The sequence below is a fragment of the Mustela erminea genome, chromosome 4, assembly GCF_009829155.1.
Source record: "Mustela erminea isolate mMusErm1 chromosome 4, mMusErm1.Pri, whole genome shotgun sequence".
NCBI classification, from domain to species: domain Eukaryota; kingdom Metazoa; phylum Chordata; class Mammalia; order Carnivora; family Mustelidae; genus Mustela; species Mustela erminea.
Genome location: NC_045617.1, coordinates 64,301,350 through 64,328,242, shown reverse-complemented (window position 1 = coordinate 64,328,242; position 26,893 = coordinate 64,301,350). Strand labels below are relative to the sequence as shown.

At 40.5% G+C, this 26,893-nt stretch overlaps 1 long non-coding RNA gene across 1 annotated transcript; it reads left to right on the top strand.

Moving 5' to 3' along the window:
• Positions 1-6,546: 6,546 nt before the first annotated feature.
• On the top strand, positions 6,547-24,618 carry LOC116587768. Its single transcript, XR_004284631.1, has 3 exons — positions 6,547-6,680; positions 10,310-10,490; positions 24,528-24,618. It is a non-coding gene; the product is annotated as an uncharacterized LOC116587768 (long non-coding RNA).
• The last annotated feature ends 2,275 nt before the right edge of the window (positions 24,619-26,893 follow it).

The window sequence follows — 26,893 nt, the reverse complement described above, 5'->3', positions numbered from 1 at the left end:
TCAGAGCTATTTTTCACCCAATTTGTTTCCAAATGATGTCTAACCTGAGGTCTTCCCACTGAGAGAGGTTTAAGCCATGATTAATGAGGAGTGTTTGGCCAGGCCCACCTGGGAGATGGCCCATCTGCAAACTCAGGTAAGACGGGGAGGCCGACAAGGCATCAGCTTGTGAGCGGCAGGCAGCTTCCCACCGCTCTCGAGCTTTCTCGCAGCGGAGGCAAGGTGTTGGGTATTAGCCCCATAATGTTTCAGGAGGCGATGGAGAGAAGGGTTGCTCTTGCCAGTTTTTTTCCCTGAGATGTTCATGGGGGAAGTGCTCTCATTCTTGGTATTAAAAAAAAAAAAAAAAAATTCTGGTCCCTCAAGTCCATTCATTCTCCTCAAAGCTTTTGCACTTATGTATGGCAATATAACCAAATAGACACGTACCCTGAGACATGTCTCCAAGGACGGGGTGACTGAGCCAACGGGAGCTGTGTCATACGGTGTGGCCTGTTGGGATGGGATATATCTGATCTTTCTTTAATGTCCTATACCTAAAATGATCTGCTTTCTGTTATGTTCAAGTGTTCCCGCTATTTCTTTCTAAATGAATTATTTTCCCTGTAAAATAAAGACTGGAACAGACTTGTTTTTTCACCAGTTCCCTGGGTAGTATCAGTCTTCTAATCATTTGAAAAATTTAGAATCTTCAGAAAGGGAGATCATTTCACTGAAGAAATAGAATGATAAAAATCTGTAGAACGTAAAGGCATGTTTGTTCTAAGATGAAATCAGACAAGCGCAAACTGCCAAGGAATTTCGGATTCTTTAGAAAAATAGCTAGCTGAAAAAATGTGTGAGTGGGTGGGTGGGACATAGTCGTTCTCCGTAATCAAGCTCATTCCCTCTGTCCTTTAACACACATTCTAGGCGCTTCTCTCTAGGCTGTCATGAAATATGACATCCCACAATTCCGTCTGTTAGGACTAAAACCTAACAGATCCAACTGTCTCCAAATAAAACAGATTGTTTGCTAGGAACATTTATGACCCATAAAGAGTGAGAGTTTATCCTGGCAAAACATTCCTTCTTGTAAACAACCAACATTCCCTGAATCTCACCAGCTGACTTGTATCCATGGATTTTGCACTTGGCGTTTGGCTTCAACCACAGCCTTCTTTGATGGCATTTTTGTCCCCAACTGTTGTGCAAAAGGCACTTTCCGTTGAATTGGTTCTACATTCAGACACCAAAACAATCCCACCCTTTCTTTAAGTACTTCTGTTGCCAGCAACATGTTTACCATGATTTAGATGTCTATTATACGCATGAATGACTTGTCTACTTAATTTCATCAAAAAAATGAACCCTCATAAGTGGCACAGATGCTGGTATGATGGTAATCAAATTAGTTTTTGGACAGGTTTATGGCCACTTGCTGTCAGTTAAGCTCTCTTTGGCTATCTTCACTCCTAATACAGTTTTGATGGTGATTAATGGCTCCATTAATACACAGTTTGTGTTATGATAGACCTAACATTACGGTCTCATTTGCTGACCACAGATGACAATACATTTGGTAAGATTCAGGTCCACAACACATTAGCTCTACAGCTAGTTCCAGAGTCTTCCTTTCTTGGGCCTAGTGTACATATATTTAGGACCAACCAGTATAGCCAGCACTCAATTCATGTCAAAACTTTTTTTTTTTTAATTAATATTCCTTTCAATGATCTTTCTCTCTCCCTGCTTTGTTATAGGGATGTTGACCACCCTAAATTATTCTCTCTAACCCTATATTGCACCCATGTCTCTTTCACTCCTGGTCTTCCTTGCTTTCACTTTTAAATTCTCTAGTCTTTCTGTATACATCCATAGAGTATTTTTATTTAAGAATTTTCACTTTTGTGACTGCTTGAATAATTCTCAAAAACCTCTCATGATATCTCCTGAGAATCATTGTCTGTAATTTTTTTTTTCCCAGATAGCACACATCCTTCCATTCATGGCTTTTCCATCCTATTTCTTCTATTTTCCTAAGAGTAAATTTTAAATTGAAATATCTTGTGAGCAGCACGAGTTTATTTGCATTTGTTCAACGGGGCTGCTAATAGGATGAGGACAAAATGGGAGCCTTGTAGGCTAAACCACGGTAAACACATTAGGATTGTTTACACAGCTTTTTTATGTTTAAACAAACATGGTTTTTTATAATGAAATTGAGTTTCCTCCTGCCCATATTTGATTTTTATGTTCATCTGTGCACTTGCCTAAACTCCACCCACTTGCTGCTATGCAAATACAGATTATGCAAATTTTTGTTTTGAATTGGGTGAACTGAGCAGATGCCCGTTTTAGCATAAACAGTCTTCAGAAAGGAAAAAAAACCCGGCTTGAATAGAAGAGTATCATTGTAAAACTACCTAAACAGACATAAAGATTAATGTTTCTTTTCACACAGACAAAAATGTTAAGGGTGTCTCCTCTATTCTTATGAGGAAAATCCGAGGTCGTTTTATAATAAGGCTCAATGCCGGAATTCAATCCCTCATCTACTAGCCAGACTCCAGACCAGACCGCATCTACTGTGGTGGATCTTTGAACCTCTTAATTTATTGTGATCCCCCCTTCACTTAAGTAAATATGATCCCAGCTGTCTAGTAAATTGCCTTGATCACTGGCATTTCTGCTGGCCGCTTGTTTGGTTGGTCCGTTTTGTAGCTGTCACCATGTAAATTAACCGATATAAAAGGGTTTCATCTGTGATTATTGATTTATTTATCTATTTATTTTTTAAACCGCTTTACTGAGGTATGACTGACAAACAAAAAGCTGTACATATTTAATAGAGACAAGTTGATGGATCTGGAAATAAGTAAACACCTACAAAACCATCACCTCAATCTAGGCCATCAATTTAGCCACCATCTCCAAAAGGTGTCTCCTGCCCTCTTATTTATGATTATTATTTTTGTGCAAAAAGAAAACTTGATGTAAGATCTACCGCCTCAACAAATGTTTAAGTGCACAATCCAAGATTATTGACACCATTCTGGGCAAAGCATCTCGAAGACTTATCCAACTTGTTTAACTGCAGCTCTGTCCCCTTTGACTAATACCTCCCTATGTTCTGTATTTATTGACTATAAACCCTGAAAAAGGCTTTGGAAAATAAAATTTCTCATTTATTCTGTTTCAGACTAAAGTTGATAACATTGGTAGTCAGTTCATTTGTATTCATCTGGTTCTAAACAACACAGAGACTTTTCTTTCTAAGTAAAAGAAAATGGAGAAATAAAAAACTGGGCAAAGGGAAGCTTTGCAAATAGCTTAGGAGACCTAAGAAATACATAGGAGAAAAATACTCCCGTATGGAAATGTGGGATCTGTTTAAAAACGGGTTCTTACATTGATTTACCATTTGCTCCAAATTTTGAGGAAGTTATCCAACTGAGGTCATGTCTTTACAGACCACTGAGCTATCTATCTGAGAAGCAGATTCAATATTGCCAGCTTCATAGCTGCAGAGGATCAATACCAACAACGCCCAGCCAGAGAGCATCAGAAAGAAACAATTTCACCCTATGTTGCCGGTTGCATTATACTTTATATAGCAATCATGGCATTTCTTTGCTTTTCCCATTTACTAAAGTCAATAATAAATTTTGGGAAAACCCCAGAACAGGAGTGCCTGGGTGGCTCTGTCAGTTAAGCATCTGACTCTCAATTTTGGCTCAGGTCATGATCTCAGAGTCATGAGATCAAGCCCTGAGTCGGACACTGTGCTAAACATGGAGCCTGCTTGAGATTCTCTCTCTCAGCCTCTCCCTTTTCTCCTCCCTCTCATGTGCATTCTCTCTCTTCCTAGTTCTTAAAAAAAACACACACACACACAAATTTAATTTAAAATTAAATTAATTTAAATTTTAAAAGAACAGTTTGAAAAACCCTAGAACAATGATGCTTTTGGAAACTCCCCAATATAGGTCCATTTGGATGGATCTGTGATGATGGATGTGTATGTCTTGTATTTCCATACACAGTAATGGACCACAGTAGATATTCAGTGAATGTGTTGGAGGTAGTTCTCTAAAAGGACATTTCAAGAAAACACATTTGCTGTATGAAACAGTCTTAGTGGGTCTAGGGTCCAAGAGTCCAGGAGTCCACACCACTGGCAGCAATAAACATTGGCAGGCCAAAAATCCCTTAGGTTGTCATTGTCACAAATGGGATGTGGCATCAGTCTTTGCTCACTGTCACTCAGGTACCACTGAGATTTTCTTGCTGCCTCAGGGTAGTCAGTCAACCGGACACATTTTCCCAGATGCTTCTAGTCTGGAATCAATCTCTAAAAGTTCTCCATGGTGACTGGTCCTTGTTTAAGAACTTAATCATTTATCAAGTGAATCCGATTCTGGTTCCTTGAGGATCCCAATAAATACAGCTTCAGTCTCATTGTTCATTCTTTCAATAAGTCATCCATTTAATAACTAAGTATCAGGGATTGCGCCATGGTCTGGGAATTTTAAGGAATAGAAAACGGTCCTTGTCCTATCAGGATTCAGTGTTGGGAGAAGCAGGAAAACCATCCCAAGAGGGTCAACGTGAAACTAGAGTTGGGGTAGACCCATTTCTTCTTAGAGTATCACGGTACTTTTCCTGGGGATAGTATTATGAATGAGAGTGAGTAGGAGTTTCTAGGTAAGAAAATGTAGGAAGGATGTATCCATTCCCCTTCTCCCCTTCCCACCCAAACACCCTTGAAGATTCCAGTTCATTCAGGAAATAGTTGGCGGTCATGGTAAGTGAAGTACTTGATCCGGTATTACCATGCATTCTTTACATTATATGAAATGATCAAAACCAATTTTTTACAGACTTTGGGGATATAAGCGAAGGCTTCACAATGTGATAACAAGATGGGAAGATGGGACAGGGAAATGTTTGTCTTACTGGCTTACTGTCCACCCAGGAACCAGGTAACAACTTAAGGGTGTGGACTGAAGCCTATATGTCTCATTTACTTTACAATGCCTTACAGGGACTGTGGATTTGATCTAGAATTTCGGTGCTCCAGGATGATAATAAGCCTATTAAAAGAACTGAACAGCAGTTTGCTAATTGATGTTTTAGTGGCCTAAAATTGATAGTGCATTTTTCCAATTTTTTTCTTTTAAATTGCACAGAAGGCAGAAGTAAATTAAGCCTAGTGAGATTAAATTGAAAACTGAAGTGAAAAATTTCTTTCCATTTTAAAAGTCTATTTATTTAAAACACTATAGCTTCAAAAAAGTTAGTGGGTTGTAAAAAAAAAAATTAATGGGTTGTAAATCAGAAAGTTATGAAGAAAACTGCTGCCTCCTTTTTGGGTAAAGGGAGAAAGGTCACAAATGATCATTTATGTGGATTAGCTTGTCATTTGTCATCAAAAGGGGCCATCTTGAGGATTAAGATGATGCACTACATTTTCTTCCCTACCTCACTTTGCATGCACATACTCCGGGCATGGTGTTACCTATCTTCCTTTCTACATTTCATGTCCATCTAGAAGGAAAATATTTGTCCTGAAGTCTTATTAGTGTTTATTCATAGGTATACCATTATACCACACAAAAGGGTGTGTTCTGTGTTATTAATTATTTGTCATTTGATCAATTGGTGGCTATATCTCAGCTTACTTACTTTTATTATGCTGTTTCTGCCTTTGCCCTTCTGGGAGACTGATTTATATGTAGTTTGGGAGTTAACCCAGGTACCACATTGAATCCTTCTTGTTAAAATCTATGGTGCAGGGGCGCCTGGGTGGCTCAGTCCATTAAGTATCTGTCTTCACCTCAGATCATAATCCCATGGTCCTGGGATCGAGCCCCACATTGGCTCCCTGCTCAGTGGAGAGCCTGCCTCTCCCTCTCCCTCTGCCTGCCACTCTGCCTACCTATGCTCTCTTTAGCTCTCTGTCAAATAAATAAATAAAATCTTAAAAAAAAAAAAATCTACAGTGCAGTGGGAGAACCTGTCAAGATGCCCTAATGGACTTTCATTCAATTATGAGCAAGGCGCAGTACCAAGGGAGAAGGAGAAAACCTTGCCATCCTACGATAGACACAATCACTGATATCCCAAAGCTCTACTGAGATAGCTCCACTATGAAATGTTCAGGAGCTTGCACTGTTGGAGAGCAATCTGACGTCTCACTTTAGCTAAAAGGCAATGGTAAATAATAGACTAGATAGTTAGGGGCACAACGCACAATATTCTTGTGTCTGGCTAACTTTGTCTCTAGGTGTTGTGCAAAGTGATGAAACTGATCCCATAGTGACTTGAAAAGTGAACCAGCTCAGCAAGTCTTCCAGGCCTTTCTGAAAGAATAATTAGCAACCATCTCAAGATTGGTGTCCAGCCTGAAGGTAGACAAAGTTATGAAGAAGTTCTCTGGCCTCTGAGAGAAACAAATACCATCTAAATATCCTCCACGTCCATGTGAGAGGCCCTATGACGACAGAGCTTTTGTGACATCATTGTGATCTAAGATCATAGGACATTGATGAGGGGGGTTGCTTATCAAGGAGGAAAACATGGAGAGTGCATGAGAAGAGGAAGCCCCTAAGAAGTTCCCTTTAGCTCTTGAGATCTGTGGTGGTTCATCCCATATTTTAGGAACTATGGAACCACCCAATAAGGAAACCTGAGTCAAGGTAACTGGAATCAGTTGAATGTTTAACTCATTATACTCCTTATGAGTTATATCAGTGTCCCCTCCTTAACTCTGGAATAGTTCTAACATGCTTACAACTGCTTCATTTTAAAGCTACAAGGATCATTATCTTTGCCAAAAGAGTAACAGAGGACTAGACGTGGTCGCCCAAAACAGGCATACTCCTGCACCTTGGGTATAGCTCAGCTCAGCTGAGAGTTTGCTCCTAATCACAAGACAAGAAACAATATTCAAGCACAGGACTTATTATCCAGGGACACCCAGACATTGCAGTGAAAGAACACTTACATCCTGATAGTCGAGAAGAATTTAGAATAAACAGCAGCAAAAGCTTTTCAGTGAAAAGATTCATTTCTGCCAGGCGTGGCACCCCATGTGGCCTGGGAGCAGTGGATCCAAGTTAGTGTTAGTGAGTCCTGTGGCTTGATCCTTTGTCTCCTGCCCTTCTCTCTATGTCCGCTCACTGTCTCCAAACAGCCCTCTTCTTCCATCATTCTTATTAGCAGGGCCCTCCACATTCCCCTGTCTACGAAATCTATCCCTCCATTCAATACCAAATCAAAATCTCACCTATTTGAAAGGCCTCCTTTGGCCTCTCTCACCTGACCACTCATTTCTCAGAAATCAAGGGACAGGTTTTTTCTATGCCTTCATTTGGCATTCATTGTACATTCCTTGACCATTTCTATAATTTCTTGTTCTGTAAGTTTTATGTCTAATCTCCCCAGTGATATGGTGAATTATTTGAAGTCAAGTCTAAATCTTTCTTGGTACCCTTCCACCCCTAAGCAATCATTAGCCCCCACCGAACTTTCCTCCTTGGCCAACCTACATGTTGATTGGCATATTTTGCGGCCACATGTGTATAGTTTAACTTCCAAAAACATTTAATACCATTAGCATGTTGGTCTCTGGCAGCTTTTAAAGAAATTTGTCTACCCAGAAAGATTGACTCAGATCCTAAATCTGGTCCTCCACGATGTGCCAATTGTGTCAGAATTGATATTCTTTTTAATTCATTCTCTGTCACCAAAAAAATTACTTCTGGGCTATGGATTAGGTTTTGTTTTATTAAATCTACCTTATGAAGCCAGGCTCTAGGATGCAACAAGGGATCTGGAAGCCATTATTGAATTCCTTCAGGAAAGTATTCCACTGCGACACTCTATGAATGTCATTCATGTCCCTGAAAGAGATTGATTCCTGGACTCTATGCAGTCAAGAAATCATGTTAGATATTGCAGGTAAGTTTTAGACCTATCACAGTTATGAGCTGGTGATCATCCTTAAGGAATCAGTCTGCAATCAGGGAAGCCTTATTCAATAAAAGTTTTTCCTTGGAATACAAAAGTAAAACCCGTTATTTTGACAGTACCCTACTAAACAATACCAGTATTGATCAAGAAGTAAAAGACAAAACTTGTAATCAGGTCATTCTGTCTGGTCCAACTGTCATAGCAACAGTGCCGCAGCCAGCAAAAACCCAAACCAAAGATAGATTAAGCAGTGGCTTCCTTCCCTTGTAGAGACCACGTTTTGGACCCACCAAAATGATATGCATGATTAAAATTTGCTATGGGAAAATCCTACAATATAGTTAACTTACCGAAAAGTGATGGCTATTGTCATTCTCTGCTAACTTGAATGTGTCTAAGTAATATCAGGGAACCCAAAGATATATTTTCTGGGGCACTTGAATGAAAAGAGGACAGATAGGAAGAGTTCCTAAACAAACACTGTTCCACCATCCCTACTGCAAGTGATAAAAATGCAAATAGATAAGATTTTGATGATTACAAAATATCTGAGTTGCCCTGGGCAAACAGGCCCCAGCCAAGCTTGAGTGTTAGTTGGAGAGACCAATTCAAAAGAGGTCAAACACCCAACAATCAAGGGAAAGAGTCTACCTGGAAGGATCTTACAGAGAAAGACTAGGAATTAGGCAACGGTATGCCAAGCAGAGACATCAAGGAAAGCAAGGGCTAATGAGTGGGTAGCCTGAGTCTCCAGAATGTAGACACAGCACGTGTTTTTTTTTATGGAAACCCACTGATCACTTAGGAATGAGAAGGAAGTTATCAAAGGTGTTGAGGAAACCTGGACAAAAGTATTGATTTTTGCCTTCTGACCTGTTTTTAATTCTCTGCTCATAGCCCTTCTTTTTCTTCTGCTGCAAACTCAAGTTCAAAGACCCATTTGTACTCCAGTTCTTTCTGTTGACTTATTAAAAGTAAATATTCCTTTTTCTTCTAGAGACTGCCAAGAAAATGAACTCACTGTTTAGTCTTTGGAAAAAAGACATTTCGTCAAACTTACCGAATTTTATTTATTTATTTATTTTGATTTTAATTTTATTTTTTATTTTTCTGTAGGTTTTATTTATTGGGTGGCTGGGTGATGGACATTGGGGAGGGTATGTGCTACGGTGAGTTCTGTGAATTATGTAAGACTGATGAAGCATAGACAAGTACCCCTGAAACAAATAATGCATTATAAATTAATTTTTAAAAAGATTTTATTTACTTCTGTGTCAGAGAGAGAGCGAGCTAGTGCAGGAGCAGGGGAACAGCAGGCAGAGAGAGAAGCAGGCTCCCCGCTGAGCAGGAAGCCCGACTTGGGATTCAGTTCCAGGACCCTGGGATCATGACCGGAGCTACAAACAGATGCTTAACCAACTAAGTCACCCAGGTGCCCCTATTTATTTTTCTAAATACATCACTATTACTTCGTTCATCCACTCTTCTCAAAGCACTTATAAGTATCAACTAGTCCCTGCATTTTCAGAGTAAAACATTTTAGAAGATCTAAAATGGCCCTTTGACCAATAATAGTTTAGGAGTCTATATGGCTAGTATTTTGTAGGACATTTTGTCAGTCTTAATCCTGAAATTTCCTCCTTTAAAATTAAAATTTAATTTAAAAATTAAAATTATGGCCCATGTCACATGAAAAGTTATCCCCTAACTTACTCAGTTAAAGTTTTCTTTACTATTACTAAAATCTGTGTTCTTGATCATATAATGTAAATATTAGGGCCCAATTATCATTGCATATAAATAACTCTTTAAATTTAAACTTAAAAACTTTTTTTTTCCCAGAACATGAATTATCTGAGTTTTCATGATCTCATCCATTATTCATTCCAATTTTTTGAAGTATCTTTTGCTTTTACAGTCCTCTTTTTATTCTTTCTTCAAATTAGAAATAATATTTAATTCTGTGATCTGTTCATGATCACAGAATTAAATGAATACTGTGAATTCTGTGATATTCATGATCGTTTGCCTCAGAAGCATTAGTACTAACATTAATTTGACATATATATGTGTGTGTGTATATATATATAAAAGATTACACTGAAAACAGGTAATTCATTTAAAAAGCACTCTTATTTCAGATTTGATTTTCATCAAAATATCAAACACTTTGCTGATGTTATGTTTCCAGAGCTTTAGATTGAGGAACCCATTTTTATTTACATTCATTAGTCAGAAAAAGATGATGTTTATTTTAAACACTACTTGCTTAAAACTTGTTTCTTTAAACTTCATACTTGGTAAGTCACTTGATTTCATTTGAAGACACAAAAGTATGCCATTTTTTTTCTAGATGACTTCCAAAGGTATCATTGGAACATCTATGGTCCTCAAAGAGCCCAGGAAAGTGCTTGCTGGCCTTTTAAATATGTTTTTGCTTTCCATGGAGTACCATAACCAACATCTGATTATTATTTGGGAATTTGAGTTCTGTCCACGTCAAAAAGAGTCACTATGCTCTATTTTGAAATTCTGTGAGTATATGCATGTTCTGTCAAAGGGAATCTGTTAGCAGTGTAAATGATCCTCAGATCTTGGTGCTGGTTCAGGAGTGGGAGCTAGCTGCTGGCCGTGAATTCCTGAGCCAGGTATGATGGAAACAGGATCCTCCATTCTCCAACCTCTCCCTGCACCGGGCTAGCCACAAACCTCTATAGCCAGGCTGCCAGGCTGGCTGGGGCTGCTGGCTCAGAAAGGGGGGAAAGAAATGAGGAGCATGGCAGGAGAAGAAAAGTCTTCCAAGGCTTTTGGAGCCTCTTTGTTAGACTGTTGGGGAGATCTATAAAACACATTTTCATTCATCTTTAGTAAGGTTTGATATGTTCTATGATCTCCATATTTGGATTGCAGGTTTTTAAGTTTTGTCCTTTAAAAAAGCAGCCCTTCTAAATGTACTTGAATAATTATGATGTTAAAATTAAAAAAAAAAACTTTCTTTATCCTCTACCTGTTTTCTTCTTATTTTTAAAGTATGTGTCAAATAGTAAAGAATGCTCTTCTTCAACTGGCTGACATAGGTCTCTCGTCTGTTACTATTCTTTATTTTTTTTTTTCCCTTGAACCTGTAGTTAAATATTATGTAAGTCATAAGGGGCAAGTGAAATTATCCATTCCTATTTTAAAAGGCTGATGATAAGAGAAATTCACGTGTCTAGACCTGGGTACTTACTGGCTCCTAGAGTTGTCTCTTTGTCCTCACATGATGATTGCCAAGGAACCAGATTTTAAAAGTATTTTTTGACATCGCGTTAATGTCCAGATCTGTTTATGACCATAGGAAACAAAACATTTAGTAAAGTCGAGGAAAACCCCTCTCAAATTGCCCTTGACAACAAAAGCTTTAACTTTTGGCACCCCAAGATTACTTTTTGCTTCTTCCATTGTCGGCCTTAGTGATTTCATCTGTAATATGTATAGTGATTGTTTGCAGCCTGGCAACAGCTCGAAGGAGTGAGGGGAGCTGGAAAACTATAGCCCCTTGTTAGTTGCAGTCCAAACTTCAAAGGCTTTGGGAACATTGAACAGACAGGTTTCAGCGGCCGATAAAGCAGCCCTGCAAACAAAAGGCAGCTTCCCTCTCACCGAGGTGTCTCCAGATCCAGGGTGATTTTCAACCCACTTTTTTCTTTTATTTGTGATGAAACTCCTGGCAATGAGAAAGACTCATTCTGCCCACGGTTGTGTGCCCCCTTGATTCAGCATCAGAGGGAGAGATGGGCATTTATGGCACCATAAATCAAGGGATAAACCATACATGAGCAGCTGGCACATGTGCTAATAACTATAATTATTAATCATGTCAATTTCACACCCTTCAAATTTATGCTATGTGCTTTCTGTAGGAAAGCCATCCCTGGCGCCTTGAGCTGTTTATGGTATGAAAATATGATGTTCTGATGGTCTTTGATAATTGTCTTATGACAGTATTGATCTGCCTACAATTGGGTTTGTGGGGCATCGAAGCCCTGCAAAGTGGTTGTCCTCGTCTCCTGGTATATATCATTGTCACACATCCCCCATTGTTAGTGAGTGGCGTGAATTACTTTCAGCATTTGGCCAAGTCTCTGGCTGCTAGGTCACCATTATTCTATCCTTATGTCACTGTGAGGACATTTACTTTGATGTTTCCTTTGTACCTCTTCGAAGGCAAAATCCTTTAACTTCAGAATGGTAGCCTGCAGCAGGGTTTCAAAGAGAAAAAAAACACTACAGGTTTGGGGCGGGTGGAGACCAAACATTATGGAAAAATGTGCTCCCCCAAAGAAAGCAGTTTTTGCTTTCCTTTCCTTGCCCCCCCCCCCCCACCAAGGCTGGTCTGCAACAGAGAAGTGAACGGGGAACTGGAGAGTCCAATCAATCGTCAAGTCTTGTGCTCACTAAATAGACCCTCTCAGAACACCCCAAAGTTGCTGCCACACACTGAATTATGAATTTCTGCACAGATGGCCAAGCTAAGAAATCAGGCTGGCCCTGAGTGAGCAGTTACCTGGGATGAAAGTGGCCAGTTAACTCCAAATGATTCATCCACTCTGAAACCGGAATGTATCTTAAAAACAAACCCCTCCAAGACCAAGAGCAAAGCAGCACCTTGCTGGATGGTCTGCATATTAATTTGACCTTGCAGCCAATCATCTCTGAGAGGCCGCCAAGAGTGCAGAGTGCATGGGACTCTGCCCACTTGTCTGGAACTCTACACAGCCCTCATTGGGCAGTGTCAGAATCACTCCTGCTGTCTCTACAGCTGCTCTGTTCCAATGACCCCCGGAAGGTTCTGGGGATTGTTAGAAGAGATTTCTATTAATCAACTACAAACCGACTGTTACAATTTCACACTTTTTTTCCCATCATTTCACACATTTAATGAATTTGGGTGTCTTTTAAATTCAAAACATTTACAATTGGGCCAAAAAAAAAAAAAAAAAAAAAACCCCACCGCTCCCCCCCACCCAAATAAACTCTCTAACACAATAGGCAGCAGCAAGACAGCAAAAGCCCCTTCCAGACTGAGTTGCTGAAACTGGCCATGTAACCAAGAATGGCCGCCATTCTGTGGATGGCTTTCTGAAATTATCACCCGACAGCAGCAGTCCATGTAGCTCCTGATTAAATCGCCAGTGAGCAAACACTGAAGTCCTCTGAAGATTCAATTCATTGTTCCTGGGATAATTTCAGGAAGTCCTTTTTTAGGCCAGACTAGAGTCCAGAACTAAATCTTGCCTTTTTCAAAAACAGACTCAAAGAAAACATGACATTACCCCCTTTCTGAGCAGTTCAAGACTCTGCGTTCCTTGCAGAGAAGGGCCTCAGGCTCCCTTAGGAGATGGGAAGAAGTCAAATCTCTCCTGCTCCCTCTCCTTCCAGTGTCCCCAGGTCATCAGTTCCTGGAGAAATGGGGATTACTGGGGCTCTACAGACTAAAATCCGTGTATGACTCGCAAAGATCCAGAACCTTCGAAACAAGAAACACCACTTACTTTGCTCACTTTTAAATCTCTAGGCCTGTCATGGCTCAATTCTCCACTGCGTACAAAACTTCTTGGGTTGTGAGGGGCTTCAAGACCCTGACTACCAAGCGGGGCTTTAGTGTTCCCGAAAGCTTACCTTTCTCGGGCCTGTTAGAAACCTCTGCATGGAGACACAGGGGCCTGGACTGTTCTTTAGCAACCCCTGCTGGTTGGCACTGAATGCCAGAGACTAATCAGAGGACTTTCTACATTTCCCCCCAGAAGGGAAATAAAGAATTCTAGGGTTGCTGGGCAGCCGCAAACACAAGACAAGGTGGGTGTTACAGCAGGGAAGAAGCATTTAGTTATTCTTAAAAAAAAAAAAAAAAGTCACGGTGAACACTGAGTAATGTATAGAATTATCAAATCAATACGCTGTACATCTGAAACCAATTTGACATTTTATGGCAATTATATGTCAATAAAAAAGAATCAAAGTTGATTAATGTTAATATTTGGCGTGATGGGAATAAGACTCTACAAGTCTACAAGTCTGGGGAAATCTGAACGTTTTTCTGTAAAAAAACGTTTCATTGTTGACTATAAATTACTAAATACTATACTTTGTTTAAAAGTTTACTAATTTTGTCCACCTTCATTTGTATATTCTCCCTGGTTTTAAAGTCTGGCTCTTCCTCAGAGCCATATTATTACTTTCATGGCTCCTGGCTCCTACTTCTGTCTTTGTGAGCTCCTCCCACCAAAATCATATCAATATGTTTCTGCATAAACTTAAATATGTCAACTTCGTTTTTTCTTCTTCAAGTAAAATGAAATAGATTTTTGTAGGTCCCTAAAAGTGTCGTGGGCACTGTGCCCGCTAATGGAGAAGACAGTTCTGTCTCTTGCAAATATCCCCTCAAGGGTGCTGGGACACTTTTCTTCAAATTGTCTTTGTATCTAAAGATGTTTTGGGACCAGTTTACCTGTTAATAAGAACACCTGGTTCTTGCTTATATCTTTATAACCATTTTCTCCAACACCATACTGTACATTTTTAAACAAACTTTGGTTATGAGTCAGGAAGCCACTGTAGGGGAAGAAAAAGTTTTCCTCGACCCTCTTGGGGTCCCTGGATGGATGTGAAAATTAAACCGGCAAAGACAGGATAACAGGAGAAACGCATCCAAATTTATTTAATGTAAGTTTTGTGTGACACGGGAACTTTCATAAAGATCCAAAGAAACAGACCTGTGTATTTTTATGCTCGGTCTGAAGAGCGGACAGTCACGGAACAACATGGTAGGTGAAGGAGTCTGAGGTAAGTGTAGTAAAACTGGGAAAGACCTGTTCTTTGTTGTTGTTTTAAACTTTGGTAAGTTTAATGAGATTAAAAATTTAAAACTTTAGTAAAACATCAGTAATATAAAAAACTTCAAAATATTAAAAGATAATAAATCGTTAAAATATTTGCTGTAAATATAATAGACAAAGGACTAATATAATTAATATGTCAATGTTGGGATAGACCTGTTTGTTCGGCTTCTTCGTTGTCTTTGGACAGAAGGATGCTCTTTTTTACTGGGTACTCAGAGAGCATGTCTCCTACATGAGGGCTTTATGAACTGCTTGAGGGGAGATAAGAGGCAGACGGTTCTGCTTCTGCTATTTTCTCAAACTCCTTCTGTTTAAACTACTCAGCCAGGGTGTCACATTTTGGGGATAGCATGAACCCCATAAGCACCAAACAGCTACGTTCACGGGCTCTGGATTTCGTCCGGCTCTGGGATTGAAGATCTAGCCTTAAGTCCCTGTAAACATTTCACCCTACCTGGAGACGTGGGACAAATGTGCAAATGAGCGTCTTTGCCCATACACACCTACTTCCATCCAAATTTGTTCTGGAAAAAATAAAACAAAAGCCGAAACACCTAGTTTCTCTTCTTTTAATTAAATTGACCCAGGACTTAGGGAATGAAACCAGAAACTTGCTTTCATAGGAAATTTTTCCAGAGGAAAATCAAAAAAAGCCTCATGTCAGTCATCTGAGCTGGTGATGTTCTATGACAAAAGCAAGCCTGTTCGTGAGAGATGCTACTGAGTAACTGTGTTCCCAGGAGTCCAGGCTAGGTGTCTGCCTTGCCATTCAGCAAAAGGCAGGCTAAAGAGATGTCAGGGCAGTACCATTTTACCACTAGAAATGAGACATCCAAATTCAACAGGGAGTTTCTTCTTCTTCTTTTTCTTTTTTTTCCCCCTTTCCTTTTAAGGATCGTGCTCCCTGACAAGGAATATCGGAGAAAAGCACAGCTTCCTTCAGCTGTCCTTTTCTGTGGGTTTTCCCATACGAAACTATGCCCAGGCTGCCGCTTTGCACTTTGTTATTATGACAGGAAAAAATGAATTTCTAATGTGCTACCTCTACCAGCTGCAAGGAGCTTGTGGATCTTGTCACCAGGCACCCGAGGGCAATGAGTCTGAGCTGGAGGGGCAGGCCAGTGCACGTAACATCCTGTTAGCTTAAAAAAATAACATATTTTTTTTTGCAATCAGCACGGGGATGTTCTTAAGAACAAAGGGAAATTTACAAACACACATTGGATGGAAAAATATCTGTACCAATGTCCCTTATTAAAACCTGACTGTCACATAGGTTATTTCATTAGTTCTCAGAACATTCTCAGATCGTGTTAGTTTTTACTAACCGAGAAACTGTAGGTCAGAGAGACCAAGTATGCTGCCTAGGTTAATAAGTTAGTAAGTACAGTTAGTAAGCAGCTGAGCTCCGGCATTTCCCACCCTGACACCCCATATTTTAATTATGTGTTGCCTTGTAATGAGCAGAAATTGTTTGTTCTCTACCCCATCATGTTGCAGGAAGGAGTCTGTCCGTGCTTCTGACGGCATTTGGTTTTTTATGAACACCCACTGAGCGCAGGGGTGTGAGGAAGCTCAGTTTTTAAATGTGCTTGGTTCTTTCCAGAATTTTCAAGCCATGCAAATTAGCAGCTACTCATATCACAGTAGACTGCTAGAAGGAACCAAGAAAGGTCTGAGAGGTTGTGTGGGTCCAGTCTGATTCTTACCTCCAGGACACCTTTGTGCATTCAGATTTCAACATTTCACCTTTGAATGATTGCAACAGCTTCGCAGCCGGTGATTGGTTTTACTTTGGGGCTCCTTTGACACGCAAGTGGAAAATTTCGAACCTGATTCTGATCATCTCAGGCTACCTGTTTGCTTATAAGTAATTCTACCAAAGTTTTTGGATTCTGTGGCAGCTTGATCTTTGCCTCTCAAATCCATTCTTTCCTTCTTCTGGGATGCATCCACTCTCCTCTAACCTCAGTTAGAGATCACGTTTCTTAACATCCCTTGGGACTAAGCGGTCAGGTGACTAAATTCTTACCAATGGAATAAGCTGAATTAATGAAGTGATAAACTTAATTAACAGAAAATTGCACCTCCTGCTTTTCTCATTTTGTGTCCCGTGAGCCGAAACGTGGATATGGCCAGGGCATTGTCGCAACAGTGCAAGCAAAGTCAGAGCCCCCACGGATGCAGAGTGACTAGGAGAAAAGAGCACAGTCTCTGACCTACAGCCGTTTTCCTCCAGGCTAGTACCTGAATTAGAAATAATTTCTGCTTTGGAGTACCTGGGCGGCTCAGTCGGTTGAATATCTGACTCTTGATTTCAGCTCAGGTCATGAGCTCAGGGAATCCAGCCTTTTGTTGCTCAGCGGAGAGTCTGCTTGTCCCTCTCCCTCTGCCCCTACTCCTGCTAAGGCGCACTCTCTCTCAAATGAATAAATAAATAAACAAATAAATAATTTTAAGTTAAAAAAATAAAATCTTAAAAAGAAATAATTTCTGTCTTATTTAAGCCACTACAGCCTTGGGGCCCTTGGTTCCAGCAGCTTAGCGTAACCTTAACTAAAGAAGCATTACCCTTCACAATGGGCTTCCTGCCCCCTTTAGATATCATCAGTGGCCAAACCTCCAGATGCTTTCTACACTCCAAATATAAATTATAAATCTTCCAATTATATGATAAAAACGTACATTAAAAACCCTTTTCAACCCTTTAACAGAGGATGTTGTTAACTGCCTATCCATCATACCTCCCCTTTTCCTGGCAATAATATTTTGATGTCCCCTTGAAAAACCTAACTCTCCTTTATTCTTAGCCATGTGATTAGGACAGGATTGGCCTACCTCCAGTTTTAGGGATGGTTCTTGATTGGCTAAAGCCATAGTTCCTTTCCATTAGCTACATGGTAAATTAAGATATGAGTACGTAACCCAGTCAGGTCTAAGGAGCAAAAATGAATCCCAAGACTTTTGCCACATTTGTCTAGATAATAGTGAGTACAGATATACAGAACTGATTTGTCGTTTTGTTTCCATGAGCAGACCCAGCCTGATGACAACAAAATGCAAAGCTGAGAGAGTCACAGAAAGATGGAACTAGAATCCTAATAACAGACTTTGACCCCTAGATCAAACTATACTTGAAGAGAGACCTACTCATCTTCTAATCCAAGCCAATTTGCATTGTGTAGTCTGTGACCTTCAACATAAAGTATTCTAATATACTTCGGCAATGATCTTCCTTTGGACCAGTTTGTTCTGAACACCCTTCCCTGTTGGCAAAACTCTTATTCATTCTTCAAAACTTAAGCTATCTGGGCACCTGGGTGGCTCAGTGGGTTAAAGCCTCTGCCTTCAGCTCGGGTCGTGATCTCAAGGTCCTGGGATCGAGCCCTGCATCGGGCTGTCTGCTTGGCAGAGAGCCTGCTTCCCCCCGTCTCTCTCTGTCTGCTTGTGATCTCTGTCTTTCAAATAGATAAATGAAATCTTTAAAAACAAAAACAAAAAACTTAAGCTATCTTTCACCTTCTCTGTGAAAACTTCTTTTACTCTTTTGGCCAGAGTCAGTTGCTTCTCCCAACCATGTCATTAGGCCCTGGGGCTGAAGATCATGTCTATTTTTGCTATAAATTTTAATCTAGCAGAATGCTTGGAATAAAGTATTCAGAACATTTGTTATTATTTACTATTGGGTGAAGGGAACAATAAAGTTTATTTAAATTAGTAGCAAGAAAACAACTTAACAAATTCTTTTCATAATCTAAACTTGTTGCTTTGTGAAGCATTGAGCTGCCCACCATTGGAGGGGATGAGCAAAACCTGAGTAATAGTAAGTAATAGTAAGCTTTGCTTACTATTGTAGTAAATGCAAGGCACGGGCATTCTTTCAGTTCTAAGATTTTCTGAGTGGTGTCTCATTTCAGTCCCCTTGATTCCATATGTATGGTGATTGGAGTAAAATCAAAGTAACCACAAAATAGGAAACCCAAAAGGTTAGATGAAAGTTTGGTTAAAGCCATTACATGTTGAAAATGTTCCATACTACTTATTTTCTTCCATAAAAGCCATCCTTCTTCCCACCTCTGTATCTAGCTCTTCTCAGAAACTTTGAAAATTTTACAGATTTCCAAACAATATCTATCGATTTAAGAACAGTGCATCTTGAGGATCAGTGCATCGGTGCTGGATACAATGACTTCTGAGGTTTTATTCCTTCAGTCCTGGGTTTCATGATTACATCACTTAAAGGTGTGGGACGTTGTAAGACTTTGGTGCCATCAGTCTCAAAGCAGGTGGTCTTTGAGAGTCTTTAAGACTTTGGCAGTCTCAAGGCCAGGGAGCAGGTGGGGAAAGATCAGAGCCTACTCCCGGGGAGAACAGGTGGGTATGTCTAAGTGCAGTTGCTCAGTAAGATTCAGTCTCTACTGGGAGGTGCAATGCCTAGCCCAGCACGGCAGAGGAAAACTAAGGTGACTCCTTCACAGGTGAATTGCTCCCACATTCGTCTGGGAGGTGATGCAGCTTCAATGAGAAGGCAAGATGCTGACATTGGGAAGATGGAGGCAAGAACCGGACCTTGACCAAGGGTGTTGGGCTTCATGGTAAGGGATTCAGACCTGTGGGGAGACCGGGAGGCCATGGAGTGAGGCCCCCACAAGGAAGCCCAAGCATGAAGTTTGGATCAACCCAAAAATTGACCATGGGGCAACTTGGAGACCATTGGGCCTCACTTCTAGGAAACTGGATTGCGTGGTTGGTTGGTGCTGAAATTCTCAGACCCATGCAGATGAGTAAACATGGGTCTTGTGTGTGTAACTTCAGATTCTTGTGGACTCTAGAGTGAAGGCTGCTATCTGTGTTTTAGTCTGTCAGGACTGACTTAAAATATAGGGCGGCTGGATTCTGCATGGGGCACATAACAGTAAATACAGATGTAAGGAGCTGAGTTAGGATCAAAGCACAAGAAACAAAAGCAGAGCTGAGAGGACCCATTAATTAATAAGGACGTTAATTAATAGAGACATTAACAGTCCACTGAATTCCCCTTATGGCTACGGTGATCATGGTTCACCCTGATATTGGCAGTGATTTTAAATTTAGTGTTAAGTCTCTATCCTGGGACAAAGTTTCTATATGCCATGTCCAAAATGTTCATATATTGAGTTAAAATAAATATGCAGACTTCTCCCATCTGCTTTCTTTTCAGTGTTGAGCTAGCCATACCTTTTTTTTTTTTTTCTACCCATACATTTTGCACTCCCCCTTCCATGGAATAAAAGAGATATGATGAATCAGACTCCATTTAAGTGTTGCTAAAATAGAATTCAAGCATGTTTAGAATCTTTTGCTTTCTTGTGAGAATCTCTTATATAATTCCTTGTACTTTTCTCTTCCTAAGACTGGATTGTCACTTCCTCATCAGAATATATACTCTCCAAGGGCAGAAGTTTGCTCACCAATTATTCCAAGAATTGAGGACTTGGTGTCTGGTACAGCACCCTTGTTCAAAAAATATTTGTTGAATGAATGTTAGCATTGACAATTGGGAAGTGGGTGAGTTTTTTTTTCTTCCTTTCTTTCTTTTCATTCTCTAATATTTTCTTCTATCCTTGATCTCTTGTTTGTTATGGCCTCTAGAATGTATTTGAGATTTTAAAGACCTATTCTGACTTAAAAATGATGTGAAGACTCTACCATTAATTTTTTAAAAAATGAAAAATCCCTGTTATGGGCAAAATACAAGTCACTATGAGAACTACAAGTAGGAAAAAGAAGAGGACCCTGTCTTTTAAGTGTTTGCAGTCCAATAAAGGAGATGGAAATATTCATAAGTTACTGTAATGGGCATAGTATAAGATATGTCATTGAAAAAGAGGCATATAATACATATTGTGATCTACATGTGGTTTTAATGGTGTGTACATATGCAAAAAATCATGGCACTATATACTTAAGGTTGTAAACTTCATTTTACATTGAAGTATAATTAATATTCCTCAAATTTATTTTATTTTATTTTATTTCATTAAGATTTTATCTATTTACTTGACAGAGAGAGACACAGTGAGAGAGGGAACACAGCAAGGGGAGAAGGAGAGGGAGAAGCAGGTTTCCCGAGGAGCAGGGAGCCTGATGCAGGGCTCCATCCCAGGACCCCGGGATCATGACTTGAACAGAAGGCAGATGTTTAATAACTGAGCCACCCAGGTGCCCTGATATTCCTCAATTTTAAAAAGGGTTCAGAGAAAGAGAGTTTATGACAAAGAGACAGGTTTCAATCCTTAGTACCTTATCTAATTAGCTAATTGACAGCATTTAGCCTAGATTTGTTTGATATTACAGTGTCAACACTAAAATAAACATTTAAAAATGTCTGTTTTTGCCATGCATAAAAAGTGCATGTTATTGTTACGTTTGCCTGAACGGCCCAATATTTTATTTTAAGTAGTGACCCAAACATTTTAGGTAAATACAGAACAAATCTCACCCTTGATGGGCCTCACCCTGACCACTAGTCATGAAGGTGAGCAAAATCACCAATATCTTTGGTAGTTCTAAAGGTGGAGAGGGTCCTAGAACTCACAGGTCTGAGCAAAGAAGAGTCAGTGGCTTATATCTTCAGAACCCAGAGCATAGCCCCCACTGGGGACTGATGGCCAGCTGTCAGGCCTGAGTGACTGACTGACCATTGGCTGGTTCCCCGCAGGTGGTGGTGACATTGATGGAGGGTGATGGATGACTCCCGCACAGCCCCACCCCACCCACTTGCCCATATGCATGACAGAAGGGTTCCAGCCTAGATACCCCGCCTGACAAAGCCTCCAAGTGGGCATTCAGATGTGTAAAAACAAAGCATTCAGATCCAGCAGTGCTTGCTGCAAACATGGAGGCATTTAATGAGTTGCTAATGTGAAAATAATGTTCTTTTCTGACTCTTGAATTGTAGGAATAAAGATAGATAGAGGGAAGCCATACAACTGGTAATGACTCTGTTGGGAAAAAAAGAAAGTTGCTTTCAGGAAATGTAAAAAAGTTGAACCCATCCTGTCAGAAGTTGATAGGAGCTTCTTGAAACATCTCTCCTTTACTTTTCTTGGCTTCCTCTCTCCACTCACCCCAAGCCCCCCTGCTTTGTGCATTTCTCCATCCCTCCTTCCATTCCTCACTCCTTCCCCTCTTCTCCACCCTCTCCTTATCCATTATTTTCACACAAGATTATTTTCCTTCTCTCATCCTTGTATTTACGAAGGTTTCAGGACAAGTGCCTTTAGAAATAAAAACCAGGAATATTGTAGAATAAAAAGAGCAAGGACAGTAAGAAAAGATTTTTCAAATTTAAAACCACCTTGGGAAAGGGGAGGGGAGAAGATTAGTCCCTCAGAATTCTCCTGTCTGTCTAGGGGGCCTGGTGGGGGAAGCCTCTCTGGACAGATCAGCTATTCAGGTGGCGTGACTGATGGGGTACCACGTGCACTGACACCATAAGGTTCACAGCCAGCCTCACTTCCAAGAATTCATGTTCTGGAAAATTCTGGCTAAATTAGGGAAGAGCGAATTATAAAGCGCTTTCAAAGAAACAAACTTTTCAAGTACACACAATGACAGAATGAGTATCTTCAGTGGCAGCTTCTAGATCAGGTGGTTTGAGAACCGTTTACTTCTTTTATTAACTGCAAAGCACTCTCTTCTGTGTTGCTTACATTATTAATGCCCGTGGCAAACACTCCTCTTAGAGAAAATATTGGCTAAAATTGATCCCAGGCACTATTTCAAACAATCACAAACCCTAATATTGCGAGGCCCGTATCTGTATTTGATATCTTCAAATAACCTTGGCTGCAAACACTTATAGACCAGGAATATTGGTTGAGCATACCTGTAATTTCTTTCTAGTTCTAAGTTGCTGAGAAGTGAATGGAACCTCATGTTACAAGTATTATATGACAGCCAGCACCAGACCTTTGAACTTCTGGATTATGATCTACTTATCAGCCTCTTTGAATGTTTGCTCTGCACAATATAGGACTTAGGCAACACTTCCAGAAAAACTCACAAAGCATTACCAAATGGTTGTGTTATTAGCGACACCCAGGGATCTGGGTTTTTGTCTGAGTGTTAGACATCCACTCTTTGCTGGACCACAGGGATTTCTGTTCCCAGCCCTCACCTCCAGATTACTCCAGCAAGTCACTGAGCATCTGAAAGGACCAGAATATCCATCCAGGTAGAAAGCCGCTGCCTAATTAGTTAGGAAGATGTTGATAAGATAGAGAAGTTTCTCTTGGGGCCCTTGTAGGCTAGTTTTGAAACTCTGTCTCCTTGGAAAAGATGAAAGAAGGACACAGGAAGGATGTGGCATGAATGAGAAGGAGAACCTCAGGACTACTCTTGTTTCATAACCTCCAAAAGCTCTAGAATGGACCCACAGAAGTTACTCTTTATCTTAGTGGCTACTGGCTGCTGGGGGTCTCCGTGGCTTGGTCCACATGGATCTGCAGCATATAGAGGCCATTGGTGTGACCTAAACTATTGAGAGATTGCCAATTGGGGCACCAGCATGAAAGTAAAATTTTGGAGGCCGGCCAGTGCAAACCCTAGGTTTAAATCTGAGCTCTATGACTTACTTGCTCTGCTGCCTTGGATGAGTTATGTGCCTTAGATTCCTCCTTTAAAATGGAGCTGGGATAGATAAAATGATGTGATACCTGAGATTTGATTCAGAAATTGGCAGTCCACTAGCAGTAAATAGGTAAACCAGAATTAGCCATAAACAGGTAATTGTTGAGTTGGGTCATAGACATACTATGTTCATAGTATAGTATAGACATACTATGTCTATAGTACATATAGAACATATATGTTTATAGTACTACTCTCACTATTTGAAGTTTTCCATGATGAAAAGTTTGAGATTTTCCATTAAAAATTTTTTTAATTTTTTATTTCTTTTCAGCATAACAGTATTCATTGTTTTTGCACCACACCCAGAGCTCCATGCAATCTGTGCCCTCCCTAATACCCACCACCTGGTTCCCCCAACCTCCTACCCCCCACCCTTTCAAAACCCTCGGATTGTTTTTCAGAGTCCAAAGTCTCTCATGGTTCACCTCCCCTTCCAATTTCCCTCAACTCCCTTCTTCTCTCCATCTCCCCTTGTCCTCCATGTTATTTGTTATGCTCCACAAATAAGTGAAACCATATGATAATTGACTCTCTCTGCTTGACTTATTTCACTCAGCATAATCTCTTCCAGTCCTGTCTATGTTGCTACAAAAGTTGGGTATTCATCCTTTCTCATGGAGGCATAATACTCCATAGTATATATGGACCACATCTTCTTATCCATTTGTCCATTGAAGGGCATCTTGGTTCTTTCCACAGTTTGGCGACCGTTTTTAAAAGTAGCAGTCATCATTGTATCTACCTCACAAGGTTGTGTTAAGGATTAAAAGAGAAGATACCTAGAGCCCTTCAGGCAGTGTGCTACCTATAGGAAACACTTCAGGGGTGTCAGCTGTTAGCATTCTTCATGTTGTCGCTGTCATCAGCCGACCCCTGCTGCAGGCTTCACACCCAGATAGCTATTGTGGTAACTTGAAGAATATCAGAACTGGCTCATCTCCACAGTCCTATTCTTTTCTCTCTGTTTTGACTGCCAATATTTTAGTTCAAGGCCTCTTTTTCTCTTTCCCAAAGATTCCCAGAAGTTTCCAAGCTGCTTCCCTGTCTCTGCCTCACCCTCCATCACTTTCAACCTAGCCAAATGCAGGATGGAGCTTGAAAGGGCACCAGGAGGTAGGAACTTCAGGGAATAAGCATGGCTGCAGCTTAGGATGTGGATAGAGATGCAATGCTGCTGAGGTCAGATCATGGGCTAGATGGGGAGGGCAAAGGAAGCCATTTTGGAGGCTAGAGTAATACTCTAGATCTGAACTGATGGGAAACTGAACCAGGCCAGTGGCAATGAGAAGGAAAAGAAGGTAACAGGAGAGAGAGAGAAAGAGAAAGTCTTCTGGAGACAGGCTGAATGTCAGGGCTGAGAAGGTGACAGAGGTATGAGAGGACACTCAGAGCTTTAGGTCTGGATAAGTAGGACCATGGTCACAGCCACAGTGCAACCATAAGTGTTACAGGCAGAACTAAGAGGGCTTGGGGAAAGAGGATGGTTTGAGCTTCATGGGGGAGGGAAGAAGTTCTCCTTGATCATCTTAGGGTCCCTGGCTGGTCTGAAAAGTAAATTCACATAGACAGATTACTGGGAGAAAAGTATCCAAATTTATTTAATATCTTTTATGTGGCATGGGGGCCTTCATGAGGAAGTGAAGACCTGAAGAAATGGTTAAATCTGAGTGTTTTTATTTGGTATGATGAAGAGGGGACAGTCGTGGGGGAATGCAACAGGTCAAGGAGGAGGAGATACGTATAGTAGTAAACAAGGAAGTTTGGCAAGGCCTGTTTTTTGGCTCCTCATCTTGGAGATAGTATCACTCTGCCTTGGCGATAAGGACGTTTTTCCTCCTGGTACAGAGACCGTACCTCTCATAAGAGGATCTTATTCCTGCTTCAGGGTCAAGAATGGGGGAAAAGCAGAGAGACCTCCAGCTTCTATTGTTTTTCAGATTCCCTCAGTTTAAAATATTCACTCTACCAACATAAGACATTTTGGAGCAGCATGCCCTGAATCCCAGCAGTTCTAGAGCTATGTTTGTTGTACCTCAGAATGTCTACAGAGAATTGTCAAGAAAGCCAACAGAAATGAGAATCTAGTTCATCAATGAGGCTCCCCTTTAATTTTTCCTTTTTGATACATAAATATGTTAAAAATACTTAAGCTTCTTCAAATAGAGAATAATTAGCATAAATAAAATGGGAGAAAAAAAAAAGACCTAATCAAGAAAGTTCTTCCTGATATGTCAAGGTCGAATACAGTTGAAATCAAGAAACAAATTGAATTCCAGGAAACAGGCTTAAAGATGACATTGAATTGCGTGTGTATGCATGTGATAGACACATCTAGATTCTCTTTGCCTCCTGTATCTGTAGCACCCCCCCTGCCTCCCCCCCACTGTTTTCCCCATTCATCAACGGAACAGAAAGAAACCACGGTGCGAGATGGAGTAGATGATCACACCCAGCGTCCCGGTTTGATTAATAAGTGTCAGAATCGTGTTCCTGTTTTCAGGGAGCTTTCCTATCATGGCTGTAATCTCTGGAGAGCCCAAGCCTACAAAGCGATAACATCTGGTGCCCATTATTTCCCCAGATCTGTTGTGATTAGTCCATATGATAAGCCTGGCCAATTGCTATGGGCAAGGGATGGCTACACTCCCCCCATCCGGGTACTGGAACTGTCACTTCTGGTTTGTGGCCCCTGCTAATTTGCCACCATAATTTCCAATATCTGCTAGAATTCCACAAGGAAATCTCAATGCCTTGCAGGGGCAATAGGCTGTGAGGCTGTAGACAGAAGGCTAGCCCCGATAATAAAAAGGAGAGGTTTATCAATTAACTCAAGCAGCACTGTGTAGACAGTGACCGGCTGCCCGCTCCCGCTCCCACTTCCGTTGTGCCTTGCTGGTGAAACAGTCAGGGAAAAGTTCAGAGTTGCTGCTAACAGAAATGAGGAAGCATCAGGAAGTTCCAAGGAAGGAGGAAAAAAAAAAAAGGATCAGAGTAAGTTTAAAAATGTATTTTATTTATTCTTCTTAATATTTAAGAAAAGAGAATTATCTGGCTTTCCAAATCCTTCTCCATGTCCCTCACAAGCAACCATGCACAAGAATAATCGTTGGAGGCCATCCAGGTGAAAGGACAGCTTAACACTTCAGATGGTTGAAGAAGGTTCAGGACCCCGAAAGAGCAGTTACACTATTTGATGGAACTCATTAGCATCACAGCTGACGAATGAATTATGGGTCCCCTTAAAAACTTTTACACAAGTTTTGCAAATTTATAAGGAACAATTATGTTGTGATTGCCAAAAGTGGAAAAAAACAAAAACAAGCAGTCAAATAATTGTAATTTTTACAGAATCCTAAGGATAACTGAAGACCTTTTTCTCC